Below are 10075 nucleotides of genomic sequence, written 5' to 3'. Positions count from 1 at the left end.
GTGCAGGCTCCTGGCTGGTGCCCAAGGCCCGGAAAGCCTCGGCCCCCAGAACCCCCGGGAGGGGTGGGAGGGGCCGGGCCTCGCCCCCCCTGGTGGCTGATCGCCTCCGGGACCCCCGGGAGGGGCGGGAGGGGCAGGGCCACGCCCTCCCAGGTGGACGATCAACCCCGGGACCCCCGGGAGGGGCGGGAGGGGCGGGAGGGGCCCGGACACGCCCCCCAGGGTGCCGATCGCCCCAGGCACCCCTGGGAGCAGCGGCATGGGTCCGGCCACGCCCCCCCGGGGTGCCGATGGGCCCAGGCACCCCCGGGAGCGGCGGCATGGGTCTGGCCACGCCCCCCCGGGGTGCCGATGGGCCCGGCCACGCCCCCCCGGGGTGCCGATCGCCCCAGGCACCCCGGGAGCGGCGGCATGGGCGCAGCCACGCCCCCCCTGGGTGCCGATCACCCCAGGCACCCCCGGGAGCCGTGGCATGGGTCCGGCCACGCCCCCCGGGGTGCCGATGGGCCCGGCCACGCCCCCCCGGGGTGCCGATCGCCCCAGGCACCCCGGGGAGTGGTGGCATGGGCCGGGCCACTGGGCACCGCCATCTTGATCTTCTCAACGGCGGATATGCCACCCGGAGTCCCGCCCCCAGCCTCCTGCTGGCCCAATCGTGGGCATAGCGGAGGTGCGGTCAATTTGCATGTTTCTCTATTATAAGGTAAGATTAGAGGCCCATTGCAGGAAGATTCCTGCAAGAATAGGGCTTCCTCGTGCCTATTCCTGCAAGAATAGGGCTTCCTGCGGCCAGAGCTCCCTCCCATCTCCGCTGCCTTGCTCCCTCCTGTCTCCACTGCCTCACTCCTTTCTCCATGGTTTTTCTCCCTTCTGCAGTGCTTGGCTCCCTTCTGCAGCTTGGCTTCCTTCTACTCTGTCTTCAGTCTTCACTCTGTGCTTGCATATGCAAATTAACTGCCATCTTTGTTGGGTTTATTTGCATACTCACTCCTGATTGGCTGGTGGGCGTAGCAGAGAGATGGTTAATTTGCATGTTTCTCTTTTATTAGTGTAGATCATATACTTCAGTAAATAAACATATGAACAGTAATCAACAAGTATCTTTAAGAATAAAAGGTACATTATTTTCAAATATATAACCTGTGTGCTAAAGTAAAAAAAATTAAAATGTCCTTTAATTCAGAGCTCCACCCAGGCCGTTGTCAGTGGCTGAGCAAGTAGACAGGTCCTCCACCCTGAGGGTCACTCCTGCCGGCCTCCAGTAAGGCTGTGTTTTCCCCTGCATCTTCTTTAAGATACCCACTGCACTGCGGCATGGGGTCACTGGTGGAGAGCGATGGGGAGGGGCTCCCAACACTTCTGTCTTTATTGTGAACAGTAACACTCACACTTGCAGCCATAGCACCTCCTGGGCATTCTCAAGCCCTCCCCAGTATCCCAGGGCTTTGATGACATGGAGCTTACACATTGGACATGTGTGGTGATCAGAAAGCCATGGGTCACTGCATATTCTATGAAAAATGTGCTTGCATGTCAGGATTCTGATAACATCCTTCACCTTAAAATTCTCAATGCACACTGCACAATTCTGTGTCGACGTCGATTCCCTTTTCTCCATGCTTTATAGTATGAAGCGGAAGCTGACCAATAACTTTCTTGTTTTTTTTTCTATGGCTCTGGCTTCCAAACTGTGAGCCAGTATAAAGGAAACACTCTATATAGTAAAATATTAGCCACGCTAATGAGATGATCATCATGGTGATGAAGGCGATGGCCATGAACACCCCTGACTGGCCACTGATAAACTCCTGGACATGGCGGGTTCCAACCCCTTTGGTCATTTTGACTTGAATTTCTTTTTGTACCACATCCAAAATGTATTTGCCTTTCGAGTAGCTAACCATAATGACCTATATTTCCTCTTCCCGCTTGTGTCATGGGCGCGGTGAGGTTCCCGTGGTGCTCCTCATTATAGTTCACCATGGCCGAGGCGTTCCTCCGCGTCACCACCAACACGTGCTTGAAGGTGCAGCCCCGAAGTGCAACCAGGGCGCGGCTCCCCAGCCGCCCTGTGCGGACACCACGAAGCGCGTGTTGAGCGTGCAACCCTCAGGGTCATCCCTGGTACGCGGGAAGCCCACCAGGCCCAGCACACCCTCCTTGGGGGAGCTGTTGCTGAAGCGGCCACTCTCCGAGACGTTGCACACTGTCTGGTTCGTCTGCCAGTCCACGTACTCGAGGCTCACCCTGGCTGAGTACCAGACTTGGCTAACTACCCAGGAAGTCAGAATGCTGCCCAAAGATAAATGTCAGGCCCCAGGAAGGAGGTTAAAGAATGTATAAAGTAGTTAACTGCCTGCTGTTATCTGTTAACTTAGGAATGCATTGTTCTTTCTGGTGATCTATGTGACTACCCACCACTCGGTTTTATTAACCCCCCCCCCCCCCCCCCCGTGAGAAAGAGACCCTGTCCTGGGAGGGGTTGGATTTCTTCCCTGCTAGCCACGATTGGCAGCAGGCAGCTGCTTTGCCCGTGTAGGTAAGTTTCTCCTAATAAAGCTCTTATGAATTCAAATGAGGCTACATACCAATTCTTCGAAATTAATTCTGAATTTAGAATTTGGGGCTTTCCCCCAACAGTTGGTGCTGTGAGCAGGATTCTGAAGAACCCATGAAAGCCAGGGGGGGTGGGGGGAATGGGCTCCTCTGGAGGAAATGCCAGGATGGCCATGCTCATGCTTTGGCCAGTTTGCACAAGCATTGGAGGATTGGGGACCAGTGAGTGAGGATGGAGATGCCCTGAAAACGCCTGCCAGAGTAGCAGAGTTACGGGTGTGGCTGAAGATAGGTAAGGAGAAGAAAGATGGGAAGGCCACAGTGGTCGCAGTAGGCTGGCCCCTCCTTTGTGCTTGGGGTTCTCTTGGGAAGAGGCACTAGCACGAGCCGCTAGGAATCACCATTTGGAGAAGAATCTTCGGTAAGAAAGGGAAGCCCACATAGCACTGGCTGCTACTACTGAAGGGCTCTGGCAACATCTGTGCATTAGTGATGAGAAGGTAGAAACTTCAGCCTACAGGGTAGTGAAACTGAAAGGGTCTGGGCAGTCATGATCAGGGCACATTGGGATCCCAAGACTTGCAACCCCGCAGAGGATTCATCCTGCTCTTCCCCCTTATCAGAGGAGGAAGAGGGGAACATGATAGAGATACTGGAGTTACAAACACGACCAGTAATGGTAACAAAGATTAAGACAGACCACCGTGGCTGCAGGGGTTGAACCTGGCCAATCTCTCTGTGTGAGAGGCGTCAGTTCACTTCCACCAGAGAATGTACCTCAGCTGTCAGAAGAGGTAGGAAACAGGTACAGACAGAAAGGGAAGGAGTCTGCAGCAGGCTGGATGCTGCATTTGTGGGACTCAGGTGTCAAATGTGTCCTCCTGATGGGGAGATAAGTCAAAATTAGCCTCAATTACCACACAACCAACTCACATTGCGGCTCTCTGGAGCTGTGAATGAAGAGCGGGTCTCCTTGCTGGCATGGATACGGTGGCATGCGGGGAAGCTTGGCCCAGTGTGGGCCATCTGCCCTCCTCCCTACCCTGCTAGCAGGTCGTAAAAGAACGGCAGGAATTAGAGCTAGGGATGAGGAATGCTGTTTATGGACAGCATTTCTGGGGACCTGATAGTGAGCTCTTTACCTCTGGCATGGAAGATAATCTACTAGTCTTCCCCAACCCCTGGTGTGGATCCTGAACCCCACAGTTAGATTGCCGGTAAATCACATGTCCCAGGCTATTGAAGATTTAGGAGAAACAGAGAGAGCCAGAAGATGGGCTAATATTCTGACAACCTGCAAGGATGGGAAGTGTGGAGAGAAGGGTGTGATCGGGGTCTCCCCACCGACAATTGTGGTTTGATTTCATGAAAGTGGGTACGCCATTAGAGAAAATTAACCAATTCCCAAATGCTATTTTGGCACACGTGTAGCAAAATCAAGCCTGAACAGCAATTTTAGCAGCTGCTTCATAAGAAAGGACCCCTTTATGGGAGGACCCTGAGCAGCTGAGCTAGGGAAATGGCCTATGGCTCCTCAACGCCACTGTAAGGGCAGTACAGGGGGACCAGAGCCTCCATCTGGAGCTAATCATCCCGTGGACACCACGGAATAAACAACAGGTCTTGGCTCTGGTAGGTACTGGAGCATGCCGAGGAGCTTGCTACACTGACCTATGGTAATGTCCGTAAGTTAACGGGCTATGTTCCTGCTATAGATGGCTATGGGGGTGGTTCTGTAAAGGGGAAGCCAGTCTTGCTCTGCATGCAGATTGTTCAGTTGCCCTGAGGGCTTGTCAGGTGTTCATCTCCCCCTACCTGGATATAAATTGGACATCTACATCCTAGCTCAGTTAGGTCAAATACCCACAACAATAGGAGAATTCCGTTGTTTGTGGCTGTGAGGAATGAAGCCCATGCTTAGGTGAAAAGGTGAAATGGACACTGTGGAGCTCCCTGCAGGGAGGAGGGCTACATTGGTGAGAAGTATCATTTACCTGGGGGGCTTGCAGAGATCACTGATATAGTTAAAGAGCCATAAAGAGTGGGCATAACCCATCCAACTCATAGTCCTTTTTTATAATTTATCTTTATTATTGAAAGTATTAGATGTCCCCTTTTTTATCCCAATTGGCCCCCTCCAACCTAGGCTTTCACCTCATTATTATCTGTGTCCATGGGTTATGCATATCTACACTAATAAAAGAGTAAGATGCAAATTGACCATACCTTTGTGACTCCCACCAGCCAATCAGGGGAGAGTATGCACATTAACCCAACAAAGATGGCGGGTTAATTTGCATACATAGGCAGCCGGGGGCAGGGCAAGACACTTGCATCATCACATGGTGATGACACAGGCGTTCCGCACCGCCCCAGCCGCTCTGCGCCTCTGGGCAGCGTGGGAAGGCGGAAAGGTGGCTCTGGGCGAGAGTGAAAAGGCGAGTCTGGCTGGAGCGAAGGCGGTGCTGGCAGCCAGGGGAAGTAAGGCTCATTCTTGCACAAATCTTCGTGCATCGGGCCTCTAGTCCTATATAATAAAAGCCTAATATGCAAATTGACCTAACAGCCGAATGACAGGTGCAACGACTGGTTGCTATGATGTGCACTGACCACCAGGGGTCAGATGCTTAATGCAGGAGTTGCCCCCAGCCCGCAGGCCCCAGGCTAGCCTAGGTGGGTGCCAGCAGGACCCTTACCACCCTCCCCATCTCCCTGCTGGTCTCCCCACAGATCAGCTCTGATTGCTGGTCAGGCCTAGGGACCCTACTGGTGCATGTGACTGGGCCTCAAGTCCTATCTAATAATAGAGTAATATGCAAATTAACCGTACCTCCACGACAAAAATGGCGGCTCCCATAGCCACAAGATGGCAGCACCCAGTCCGCTCAGATCCGCTGCTGGAGTGTCCAGCCTGTTGGCAGGAGCAGCAAAGCTGGATCCACCTCCAGAGGGGTTTTTGATCCGTCCCCAGACACGGCAGTCAGAGCCAGGACAGCAGGGCATGGAGGCTTCCACGGCAGTGGGGAAGCCCCAGGCCCTGCAAATAGAGCCCGGTCGGGACAGCAGGGCATGGAGGCTTCTGTGAAGGCGGGGAAGCCCCAGGCCCTGCAGACAGAGCCAGGCCGGGACAGCAGGGCATGGAGGCTTCCGTGGCAGCGGGGAAGCCCCAGGCCCTGCAGACAGAGCCCAGACAGCAGGGCATGGAGGCTTCCCTGGCAGTGGGGAAGCCACAGGCCCTGTAAACAGAGTCGGGACAGCAGGGCATGGAGGCTTCCCTGGCAGCGGGGAAGCCCCAGGCCCTGTTAACAGAGCCGGGCTAGGACAGCAGGGCATGGAGGCTTCTGCGGCAGCAGGAAAGCCCCAGGCCCTGCAAACAGAGCCTGATCAGCAGGGCATGGGGGCTTCCTTAGTGTGTCAGTGTCCTCAAAGCCCCCAGGCCTGGCAGACAGAGCACACTGCAGGGCATTGGGGCTTCCTTCACATGGCGCCTGGGGAGGCTGGCAGAAAGCGAAAAGCAGGGCATGGGGGCTTCATCTCCATGACTGCAGCGAAACCTCCAGGCCTGCAGAGAGCAGAGAACCATGGGGAGTGGGCCTAAGCCATCAGTAGGACATCCCCTGAGAGCTCCTGGATTGTAGAGGGTGCAGGTTGGGCTGAGGGACCCCCGTGCACGAATTTCGTGCACCGGGCCTCTAGTATGAATATAAGTTCATTGGTTAATCTCTTCCTGCCTCTCCCCCACCCCCCTGCCTTCCATCAGAGATCTCTCAGTGTGTTCGATGCTTCTATGACTCTGGTACTATTTTTGTTCATCAGTTTATTTTGTTCATTAGGTTCCACATATAAGTGAGATCATGTGATACTTGTCTTTCTCTGACTGGCTTATTTCGCTTAGCATAATGCTCTCCAGGTCCCTCCATGCTGTCTCAAAGGGTAAGAGGTCCTTCTTTTTTACAGCTGCAGAGTATTCCATTGTGTAAATGTACCACATCTTTTTTATGCACTCATCTACTAATGGGCACGTGGGCTGTTTCCAGATCTTAGCTATTATAAATTGGGCTGCTATGAACATAGGGATGCATACATTCTTTCTGATTGGTGTTTCAGGATTCTTAGTCCTTTTAACAGCCCTGTCTGGCCAGTCCATAAACCAGACGGATCCTGGCAGGTGACTGGACTACTGGGAACTTAATAAAGTAGTCCTTCAAACCCAGGCTGCTCTTCCTTATATTGCCCAATTATTGAATGAAGTCAGTGAGTCTCTGGGAACATACCATTCTGTATTATATCTTGCTAATGCCTTTTTCAGTATTCCCATAGACCCTCAAAGCCAAGACCAGTTTGCCTTCAGCTGGAATGGAGAACACTGGACGTCTCAGGTGCTACCACAGGGCTACCTCCATAGCCCCACCATGTGCCATGGTTTAGTAGCAAAGATATATCTATGTGGAAAGGTGGGGAGGTGGTGGCATTATATCATTATATTGATGACATTATGCTAACTGGCCATGACCTTGTTATTTTATATAAGGTGTCAGAGCGTCTGCTGGAGCACTTAGAAGGACGGGGATGGGTTGTAAACTGAAAAAAGGTACAAGGGCCTGGATCCTCTGTCAGATTCTGGGGACTTGTCTGGTCTGGCAAGACTAAAGTCATTCCAGCTGCTATGCTGGACAAGATTCAGAATTATTCTGTGCCAGAATCAGCCGAAATAATTGCAAACGTTCGTGCCATTGCTGGGATATCGGAAGCCTTTTATTCTCTTTTATTCCCCATGTAGCTCAGCTGTTATGCCACGTGTGTGGATTGTAAAGAAAGCAATTGAGATTGGAGACAAGAGCACACTGATGCCTTGACAAGTGCAAAGGTGGCATTTAAACAAACTCAATAATTGGGGGTAGTGGATGCAACCAACCCCTGTGAATTAGATGTTTCGGTCTATCCAGAGGGCTCTGGGTGGAGCTTATGGCAAAAGCAGGATGGGAGGAAGGTGCTCCTAGGTTTCTGGTCCCGCTTGTGGGAGGAAACTGAACAGAGGTTGAGTGCTATGGAGAAGCAACTGCTGGCAGCATACCTTTGTCTGCAGCACGCAGAGAGCATCGCAAACGCCTTGCCAGAGACACTAAGGACACAATACCCCATTGCCGGATGGATCTGGGAATTTGCCAAACCCCAGTCGGGTGGCTCAGTCCACTACCCTGCAGGAGTGGTATGCCTCCCTGCAGCAGCGATGTGCTCTCTTGACCAGTTCAGTAGTGCTGAGCCGCATGTCATCTTGGGCCCAGTCACGTATATTAGTGAAATGCCTGTGGACCCTGACCCAGGTTTGTGGACAGACACACCCACCTTTAGAGTTGCATACTAAAGAAGGTCAGGCATCAGTCCCTGCGACTGCCTGGTACACTGATGGGCCCACTAAGGGCAACCCGCCCTGCTGGACTGCAGTGGCCATGCAGCTGAATACAGACACTACATGGTTGGAGGAAGCCAGCAAAGCAGTCCCTGGGCAGATCTGCAAGCAGCTTGGATGGTACTAATGCATGAATGGGGCCCTATTGCTCTGGTGACTGACAGCTGGGCTGCCTACAAAGCCCTCACTTGGTGGATAGGACAATGAAAAAAGGACAACTGGGAAGTTCAGCACCACCCATTACAGGAGCTGAAATGTGGAATGAGATCTGGGGAAGGATAAGAGGCGCTTTGGAGGTCACAGTGTACCATGAACCAGCCCACAGTGATAACATCCTCTCCAGGAAATCAGGAGCTGCCCAGGTCCGATACACAGAGGAAAGCACTGACCCTCAAGAAGTAGTCCACTGGCTACATAGACTGAACACAAGGTGGTACACACTCTTTGGGAAATTGTCTAACAAGTGGGCATGCGCCTTACCCATGCCTATATTAAGGAGGCATACCAGGAGTGTACCCTTGTTCCCTTGAATGCAAGAGATAATTTCCATGGCATCTTGGACAGACAGCAAGGCCACCAGCCATGAGGTGGCAGGTAGACCAAATCAGACCCTCGCCACCATCTCAGAAGTGCAGATACATGTTAACGTGCCTTGGTACTGCCACTGGCCTGTTGCTAGCATCTCCTAGTAAGAAAGCAAACCAGAAGGCTACCATAGAGGGACTTCGGCAACTGGGTGCTACACACAGACGGCCCAAGGGACTCATTTCACTGGTCACCAGGTGCAGGAATGGGCCAAGGAGAACAATATAATGTGGCACTTCGATCTGCCCTGTAATTCTAAAGCCACTGGATTGATTGAGAGCATGAATGGACTGTTGAGACAGGCTCTGTGAAGAGAAACCCACTCTTTAAAGTGGTGGACGCACAGGTTTCCAGAAGCTGTGATGGACCTCAACAGCCAGGCCAGACAAGCATGTCCTAGTGCAAACCATCTTTTAACCAGCGGACCATTGACAGCGATGAGGATTCAGCTGGAGAGCTGGACTGCTGAATGGACTCTGCTACTGGGCCCCATAGTGCCTTATTGGTGACGGCTCCATATGACCTAGGGCCAGGGACCAGTCACCTACGAGTACCTTGGGTATGGCATGTCCCCCCCAGGTGGTTTGAGCTCATTGGAGCCTACCTGGAGGGACAAAAATCTTAATTGCAGGTAACTCCTTGGTTGCTTCCAACACCCCCTTGTTGGCTAAGGGCACACCCTCATAGCAATTTGGAGTATTATCATTTCTCCCCTTACATTAGTGCCCCCACTTGCCCCATCCCCTACTGGGAGCTCAGTGTGGTGGTGTAAGCCAGGGCAGAAACCACTCCCAGCCACAGTGCTTGGTATAGATGACAAAGTAGCCTGTATTGTTCCTGAAGTTTATGATTTGCCATTGTTCATGCCTGTAACTTCTGTGTCTTTCTGGCCACAGCCTGCAAGGTAACCTGTTCCCTACCTGGGCTCCCACCTTGGCGGCACTCCAGAATGAGAGCCACTGCTGGGTCTGCGGAGAAATGCCCTCTTCTGCTGCCGAGGGACTCGCATGGACTCACCACATCTCGGCTCTTCAGCAGTTAGGAATTGATCCTCTGTCCACTTGGTTTCAGTCTTTTTAGCTACCTTGGAAGGGGGCTCCGTTGGGCATTATTATTAATGTATGTTTGTTAATTATGTCGGGCACCTGTGGAGTATACTGTTGCGGTGCCCTCCGACTCCAAACCATTATGGTGTGAAGGGTCTGAGGGAATCTGCGGAAGATTGGCGCGTAGAATGGAAGGACCCATATTCCATCTGGGGTGGAGTGTGCGGGAACTAACTCAGAGATGCAATAGGGCTCCATCATTAAAGGCCACTGGGAAATGTTGGACTCTCTGCTTAACCCTCTGCGATTGTTTAACTCTCTACCTTGGGAGTTAATGACCTTGTTTTGCCTTTGTATGTCAGTGTCTCCTATTAAAGCTCTTTTTGAATTTGAATAAGTCTACATGTCAGTTCTTTGGAATCAGTCCTGAATTTAGACTTTAACAGTTTTCCCCTAACAATTGGTTCTTTAGAGAAAA

The 10075-nt window shown here is 52.3% G+C and overlaps 1 pseudogene across 1 annotated transcript; it reads right to left on the bottom strand.

The window, feature by feature from the left end:
* Window positions 1-1202: 1202 nt before the first annotated feature.
* On the bottom strand, window positions 1203-3553 carry LOC307110506 (E3 ubiquitin-protein ligase RNF149-like; annotated as a pseudogene). The gene is made up of 2 exons: window positions 3490-3553; window positions 1203-2272 (listed from the first exon to the last, which is right to left on the bottom strand). The product of its transcript is annotated as an E3 ubiquitin-protein ligase RNF149-like (transcript).
* Between the last annotated feature and the right edge of the window lie 6522 nt (window positions 3554-10075).

This window comes from Cnephaeus nilssonii (assembly GCF_951640355.1).
Source record: "Cnephaeus nilssonii genome assembly, chromosome: 14".
Taxonomy (NCBI): domain Eukaryota; kingdom Metazoa; phylum Chordata; class Mammalia; order Chiroptera; family Vespertilionidae; genus Cnephaeus; species Cnephaeus nilssonii.
The sequence above is the reverse complement of the archived record's forward strand: the minus strand, read 5'-3'. Positions and strand labels throughout refer to the sequence as shown.